This window comes from Gossypium hirsutum, chromosome A07 (assembly GCF_007990345.1).
Source record: "Gossypium hirsutum isolate 1008001.06 chromosome A07, Gossypium_hirsutum_v2.1, whole genome shotgun sequence".
NCBI classification, from domain to species: domain Eukaryota; kingdom Viridiplantae; phylum Streptophyta; class Magnoliopsida; order Malvales; family Malvaceae; genus Gossypium; species Gossypium hirsutum.
This window is the reverse complement of record NC_053430.1, coordinates 49,351,009-49,359,708: the sequence shown is the minus strand read 5'-3', so window position 1 is coordinate 49,359,708 and position 8,700 is coordinate 49,351,009. Positions and strand designations below refer to the sequence as shown.

General features: G+C 37.8%; 1 non-coding gene across 1 annotated transcript; it reads right to left on the bottom strand.

Annotated features, from left to right (window-relative positions):
• Positions 1–2,883: 2,883 nt before the first annotated feature.
• Positions 2,884–2,989, bottom strand: LOC121204091 (small nucleolar RNA R71). The gene has a single exon (XR_005899019.1). It is a non-coding gene; the product is annotated as a small nucleolar RNA R71 (small nucleolar RNA).
• Positions 2,990–8,700: the final 5,711 nt, after the last annotated feature.

Genomic DNA, 8,700 nt, shown 5'->3' with positions numbered 1-8,700 from the left:
CTAGATGAATTACTTCCTCAGATGCACTAGCAATACAGTTTGTTTTGCGATTTAACCTGCTGACAATGAATGCTCGTCTTCGAAATGATATTACTACTTATCATCAGTTGGATGATGAAAATCTTCATACCACATAGGAACATTATAAATCTTTACTTCGACGTTGTCTTATACATGACATTCAACTAGAAACACAAATTAAGATTTTTTTATAATGGGATGAATTCACATACAAGGAATCTTGTCAGCGTATCAGGCAATGGATCTCTACTGGATTGTACTTATAATGATGTTGAGAGAATTCTTGAGAGAATTGCTCAGAATGATTATCAATAACCTATCTCCAGAGCTATACAATAAAAAAATTACTCCAGGAGTTATTGAGTTGGATGTAATAACAGGACTAAGTGCTCAAGTTTCATCTCTCACAAACATGATTAAAAATATGCAAGGGACTAGTGGCGTTGCACCTATACAAGTCACTAAGCAAGTTGATGTTCCTACTTTTTGTTGTGAGATTTGTAGTGACAACTATAAGTATGAAGATTGTCCACAACATGCAGAGAATGCTTGTTATATTAGAAACATCTGAAAAAATTCTTATGGTAACTCTTATAACAACTCTGCACGCAACCAACTGTTTTGGGGAATTCAGAAAGCTGGACAAAATGTTGCGACATTCAAATATGACATTACATCTACTCAGGGCGATTATAATCCCAGACAAGGGAATTACAATCAACAAAAGCAAAACTACAATCAGCACTAATAAACCATAAATTATACATATTTTTACCCCATGTTTAATGCATTTTATAGATGATTTCTCATTAGAATTGGTGAATTCGATACTCCTAATGCTTTAATTTCATGTTTTGTACTCAAGCGATCACCAAGAGTCAAAAGGAGCAAAAAACGAGCCAAAAGGGACAAAATAGACCAAATCGAGAAGATGACAACGCCTAAGCCTTGCCTCACGGGCAGCTCACACGCCCGTGTCTTTCGAGATTGTCAACCAAGGCTTTCACGATTCACATGGCCTGGCCATTAATCCACACGGCCATGTGCAATTTAACAGATCGAACACAGCCTGGCAATCACGTCACACGGTCGTGTCACACGGGCGTGTCCCTGCCGAGCCCAAGTTAAGTCCAATTCAGAAAAGGCCACTTTTGAGGGTTTCTAGGCATTCCAAAGCCTATAAATACACACTAGAGGAGGAGGAAAATGGAGATGGAGAAGGAGGGTATGGAATTACCCAAAGGAAGCCAATTGATCCATCTCAGAAGCCAGATTCATCATCAAGACTGAAGATCTCTTTTCAATTTCCCTTCAGGAGTTTTGGGTTTTCTTTATGTTTTGTATTCTTTATTCTTCTGAGATGTTTTCTTATTTAGTTATGAACTAAATCCCCTAAATACCCAAGGGGAGTGAAACCTAAGACGAATCTTGTTATTATTTTCTGAATCTTATGATAAATATTTAACTTGTTCTTAATTATGTGTACTTAATTCTTGTTTTGATATCCCAGGATACTGATTCAAGTTATGCCCTTATTCAGAGGAGGAATAGACCCTGTCTAAGAGTGCTTTTGTCATAATTAAGCGGAGTTGATTGCGCGCCTAGAAATAGGGTGACAAGATTTTGGCAGATTAGGGTGAAACCTAATAAGGGGATCTATAAAGCGAGTTAATGCAACCATAGAGTGTTAATTAGAGAAAAGTCTCGATTATTCAATTTAGGGATTAGACGTTATAAGTCCTGAATAGGGATAATAACATAACTTAGGGATCTCTACGGAACAAGTTGAATGAATACATCGTCCGGTTCAGAGCCAGAATAACAAGTAAACTCTAGGTGGATTTTTCCTTAGGTATTGTCTCGAGTCAATCGATTTTCCCAAAAGCAATTCCCCAATTCTTTTCTCTGTGTGTTCCTAGTTTAGATAATTAGTTTAATAAACAAACCCTTTTATTCTTAGGCTAGATAAAAAAAGATAGTTATTACTAGTACTTTTGGGTCCCTTGGGTACGATATCTCGGTCTTGCCATTACTATACTATTGTTCGATAGGTGCGCTTGCCTTTTCATCGTGATAATAGTTAGTCTAGGTTTGATCTTCATTATAAATATTTATTACTTGTTACGAATCAAGTGATCATGTTTTTTGTGCCGTTGCCGGGGATTCAAAATATTAGGAGCATTAAATTTTTATTACTTTAGCCATTTATTTTTCTTGCAATTTAATTTTAGTTTATTATTATTATTTATTAATTTACTTTTTTTTCTCTTGGCGGGTTTTTATAGTTTATGACTAGAAGAAACCCGTCAGAACCATTACTTTTTGACGAAGAAATTGATCGCACAGTTTGTAGAAATCAAAGAGAAATAAGGCGTAGCTTACGATACACGTAAAACGAGTGAGAAGACGATACTCAACTCCTAACCGACGAGATGGCTGAAAACCAAGGCAATCAACTACCTCCTGCAATTGCGGCTAATCAAAATCCTGCTCCATGTGCTATGTATGATTATGCTAAACCTTCTTTAACAGGAACTGAATCTAGCATAGTTAGACCTGCTGTAGCTGCAAATACTTTTGAATTAAAACCTAACACTATTCAGATGATACAGTACTTTGTTTAGTTTGATGGTTTACAGGATGAAGATCCCAATGCTCACTTAGAGAACTTTCTGGAATTTTGTGATACATTTAAAGTCAATAGCGTTTCTGATGATATCATACATCTCCGGTTGTTTCCCTTTTCACTGAGAAACAAAGCTAAACAGTGGTTGAACTCGTTACCATGAGGGTCTATCACTACTTGGGAATAAATGACCAAGAAATTTTCACTAAAATATTTTCCCCTGGCTAAAACGGTTAAACTGCATAATGATATCTCTTCTTTTGTGCAGATGGATTTAGAAACACTTTACGATGCATGGGAAAGATACAAGGACTTACTGAGAAGGTGCCCTCACCATGGGTTACCGTTTTGGCTTCATTTACAAACATTCCACAATGGCCTAAATCCCTCGACTCGACAAATGGTTGACGCAGCTGTTGGCGGAACCATCAACAATAAAACACTGGAAGATACCTATGAATTTATTGAGGAGATGTCACTGAATAACTATCAGTGGCAAGTTATGAGGACAAAGCCAATGAAAATAGCCGGCATTTATAACATCGACTCAGTAACCATGCTCTCTAATCAGGTAGAACTTCTCAATAAAAAGATTGATGGTTTACTTGGTTCTACGCAAGTACATCCAGTAATGAGGTGTGACTCAAGTGGCGGAGGTGTGCATACAGAATACCAATCCTTCAATCTTACAACTGAAGAAGAACAAGTCAACTATATGGGTAACAATAACTTCCGATCTCAAAATAACCCATACAGTAATACTTATAATGCAGGTTGGAGGAACCACCCAAATTTCTCCTGGGGTGGTCAAGGGAATCAAAAGCCACAAAATCCTCAGGGTTTTCAACAGCCACCTTATCAACAAGAGAAGAAACCAAACCTTGAAGAAATGCTTTCTAAATTCATCTCGGTGTCAGAAACCCATTTCCAAAATACCGAGACAGCACTTAAGAGTCAACAAGCATCAATCCAAGGACTCGAAACTCAGATAGGCCAGCTATCCAAACTAATCTCCGAATGACCACAAGGTAGCTTACCATGTAATACTGAACCTAATCTGAGGGAACACCTCAATGCAATTAGTACTCAAAATAAGGAAGGATTCATTATTCTGGAGCCAGAATTACAGTAAGACGATGTGATGAACAAAGGTCGAGAAGAGGTAAACAATAATGATCCTAAACAGGTAAGTACGAATCATGAACCTCGTGTGCCATATCCTAATGCGATGACGAAAGACAGAACAGAAGAAAAATTCAGTAAGTTTGTCAAACTCTTAAAGAAATTACATATTAACTTACCCTTTTATTGAAGTTCTTTCGCAGATGCCCAACTTAGTAAAATTCTTAAAGGAACTTCTGAGCAATGAAAGAAAATTAGACGCTACATCGCATGTGGAACTCAATGCAGTCTGCTCAGCTATTCTAAAGAATAAGCTACCTAAAAAATTGAAAGATCCAAGGAGTTTTACAATTCCTTGCTTAATTGGTAGTTTATCTGTGAATAATGCTTTAGCTGATCTAGGGGCAAGTATAAATGTTATGTCGTATAAAATGTTTAAACGACTAGGTCTCGGTAAACCCAAATAGACTAGGATGAGCATACAGTTGGCTGACAAAACAGTTAGATTTCCTAAAGGTATTATTGAAGATGTTCTCATTAAAATTGATAAATTTATTTACCGAGTAGACTTTGTCGTCTTATATATGGATGAGGATAATGAGGTACCTTTAATTTTAGGACAACCCTTTTTAGCAACTTCCAGAACCATTATTAATGTAGGAACAGGAGAGCTAACACTTCGTGCAGGAGACGACGCAGTAACACTCCAAGCACGCGATTCAGTCAAAACTTCTAAGACTCAAGATAACACTATGAAACTTGTCGATGATAAAACTAATATGCAATCGTCCTTGCAGGAACCTCCTCGAACCAAGACAACGGAGACAGCGCACTATTATCAAGTAGCGAACAAAGACACCCATGAGGAACAAAGGCTTCAAATAGAGAAGTTAGATGAATGGCGAGCACACAAATCGAGAACACATGATAAACTGAAACTATGCCAAAAAAAGCCCGATACCTCTCCTAATCAACTTAAGGTTGGTGATACAGTCTTACTAGATGCCGCAGATCCCCACATTGTCACTACCACACCAAATGAGGAAATCCCTCTTACGGTACTCAGTATTTTTCCATTCGGTACGGTGGAGGTGAGTCATCCCAAGTTTGTCACTTTTAAGGTAAATAACACCCGATCAAAACCTTATTTTAAAATTGACAGCAGAAATGTGGAGTATGAACTCCTCAAACCACCATGATCATTCAACAGAGAGGTAAGTCGAGCTTAGACTATAAATAAGCGCTTCTCGGGAGGCAACTCGAGCATTAACATATTTTAATTTCTTTATTTTTAATTTCTAACACTTTGAATCATTAACTTAATCTTTGAATTTTAAAGCTTTTCAGCACACACGGTTAGGCACACGAGCGTGCCTAAAGCCGAGGCCAAATAGGGGAAGAGACACGACCGTACGATATGGCCGTGCCCTAAAGCACGAGGTGCGATAAATCCCCACGGCCGTGCGACATGGCTGTGGGTGAACATGATAGGAGACCACGGGCGTGGGAATAGAAAACCACGGGCGTGTCAGGACAAGGATCGATTCTATTTCTTCGACACGAGCGTGAGACACGCCCGTGCCGTTCAGCCATGTACAACAATACACGGGCATGCTACCATAACACACGAGCATGGGAGAAGCGAACAAAGATAGGCACAGTCGTAAGACATGGCCGTGTTCGACACACGCCCAAGATACACAGGCGTGGGATAGTAGCCAGGCACGACCTATATTGCAAAAATTTGAAAAACACGGGCTCACCTTCGGAGTACACGGGTGTGGCCCTAGGCCGTGTGCACCTCCCCTATATAAGCAAATCACTGTTCATTTTTTTTCCTTTCAAAACCCTATCCGAAATCTACCCTTCTCCACTCCCTAATCCCTATCCCGGCCACCACTTCCCAGCTTCTCATTTCCCCAACCCCCAAACCATCCTAAAATCTATTTCCCCTGCATTATTCCTCATTTCCCCATCTCTTTTCCCTCTCCTACAGTTTCCACGAGGGCTCCAAGAAGAGGTCTTCTAGATACTTCAGGCCCGACCTTTAGCAGCAAGCCGCTGCATCAACTGGATAGATGTCTAGCATGAGGATAATCGAAAGGCACCGAGGAACCTCTCCACAGCATAAGGACCCACCGACTTAGCCATCACCACCCTCTTGTCCAGTTCATGCGGTAGCTTCATATGCTGACATCTTTGAGCGCCTCACCCGATTCGAGCAGCAGTGCTTTCAATGATTTGATAGCATTGATGTACTCTACAACAGATTTGCCAGCACATCCACATCTTATCGCCAGTCCCACCTCACGAACCATCCAGCGATGAAGATGTTTAGAAATATTTATTTATTATTTTATGTTTTTAATTTTTATCAAAACTAATTTTTATTTTTGTTAGATTTTAGAATTTTATTTTATTTTTTATTATTAATTTTAGTTATTTCATTTCGAGTCCTTATTCTTCCTAATATCTCCTAAAAAGTTCATGATTTTATCACAGTTATATAGAGCTCTTAAGCTCATCATCACATAGGAACTACAACTCCACCGGGAAGGTTCTCCACGACTGCCATGTCTTGCTCGACCATGACCATAGCTACCACTAGATATAATATTCTTTTGACGCAGGACTTATGGCCTAATGAACCTCTACGACCGCTGGAGTATCCTCTTCCACTCTCAAACCGATCACTCTCCAAAACTCTAGTTCGAGGAATTCATCATACAGGAAGTTTCACTTCTCTCCCTATCTTATTTTTGTTCTCTAACATCTATCTTTGTACATTGAGGGCAATGTACATCTTAAGTGTGGGGGGTATTTATTTCACTATCAGAAAAATCCCTGAATAATCACCTTGTTCTCATAAAAAACTCTCATATCATATTTAGGATAAATTTTAATTGATTTATGATTTTGATTGATATATCCTGAATTAAAACATAGGGAATTATGCATTGATTATTTAAACTTTAAGACATTAGAGAATCAAGCATGATAAGTTGATTTTTTTAAGAAATTAAAATTATAGATTGTTTCCCCAAGTCTAGGTATTTCTTTGAATTAGAATTCACGAGTCTAAACATCAAAAAGCCATAATTTTTTGTGAGATTTTTGGGCCTTTTGAGCATCTATTCATCCTTTCATGCTTACTTTTATTATTGCTTTGAGTGCGTCAGTATTGAACTGTTATTCTAGAACTTGCTTGATTATGCATGTCGAGACCACACCATATTTGATATATCAAAATGATTAAGGCACTTAGGATTAACCTACTCATGCCATGAAAAGCCTACCTCCATGATTAACCCCTAGTAAACCCCATTGAGCCCAACAAACCAATTCTTGTATTACCCTTAATATTAACCTTTAACCCATTATTGTTGAAATCCCCTAAATTAATCCCTATTTTTGTCAAGATTTGAGTTGAATGGATTGCCTAGCTATGTTTTGTCTTAATATTTAGTCCATATTATTTAACTTGTTCTTAAAAAAAAAACTATGTATACATATCTGTAATTTCATATTCTGAGAAAAGCTCTATTGTACGCAAGTGAAGATTAACTCTTTTGTTCTAGTTAAGGCAACTTTTCAAGTCAATCTCGATTCTAACCCTTTCTTTCAGCCTGTGACCACACCCCCTAACCAAGCCTCATTACAACCTTCTAAAGACCTTTTGATTGATGTATCATCTTAAATTATAGTGGTGGAGATTTGATTTTCATGCAAGCCTATGGTAATGACTTTTCATTATTGACTATTGAGTGCTTCATTTATTGTCCTTAAACACCTCGAGTGATTTGAGTGAATCTTTAGTGAGGATGTGAAACTCTGTGATATTCTGAATCAAAGGTAATTACTTATATGTGGAGACACCTATGTTTGCATAATTAAATACCCAACTTGGAATGTTTGAAACTTTTATGTTATTTTAGTTTGATTCTCAATGTATGATTACCTATAGATTATTTTGAGATATTATCGATAAGAATTATAAGTTGAGGAGAATTTATTTTGATTATGAGTTGAGGATTTTGCTTGAGGACAAGCAAATGCTTAAGTGTGGGGGTATTTGATAAATCGTAAATTATACATATTTTTACCCCATGTTTAATGCATTTTATAAATGATTTCTCATTAGAATTGGTGAATTCGATACTCCTAATACTTTAATTTCATGTTTTGTACTTAGGAGAGCACCAAGAGTCAAAAGGAGCCAAAAATGAGCCAAAAAGGGACAAAACAGACCAAATCGAGAAGATGACACAACCTAAGCCTTGCCACACTGGCAACTCACACACCTGTGTCTTTCAAGGTTTTCAAACAAGGCTTTCATGATTCACACGGCCCAGCCATTGACCCACACGGCTGTGTGCAATTTAACGGATCGAACATGTCCTGGCAATCACGTCATACGACCGTGTCACATGGGCGTGTCCCTGCCGAGCCCACGTTAAGTCCAATTCAGAAAAGGCCACTTTTAAGGGTTTCTAGGCATTTTGAAGCCTATAAATACACACTAGAGGGGGAGGAAAAGGGAGACGGAGAAGGAGGGTAAGGAATTACCCCAAGAAAGTCGATTGATCCATCTCAAAAGCCGGATTCATCATCAAGATTAAAGATGTCTCCTCAATTTCCCTTCAGGAGTTTTGGGTTTTCTTTATGTTTTGTATTCTTTATTCTTCTGAGATTTTTTCTTATTTAGTTATGAACTAAACTCCCTAAATACCTAAGGGGAATGAAACCGAAGACGAATCTTGTTATTATTTTCTGAATCGTATGATAAATATTTAACTTGTTCTTAATTATGTGTACTTAATTCTTGTTTTGATATCCCAGGATACTGATTCAAGATATGCTTTTATTCAGAGGAAGAATAGACCCTGTCTAAGAGTACTTTTTTCATAATTAAGTGGAGTTGATTGCACGTC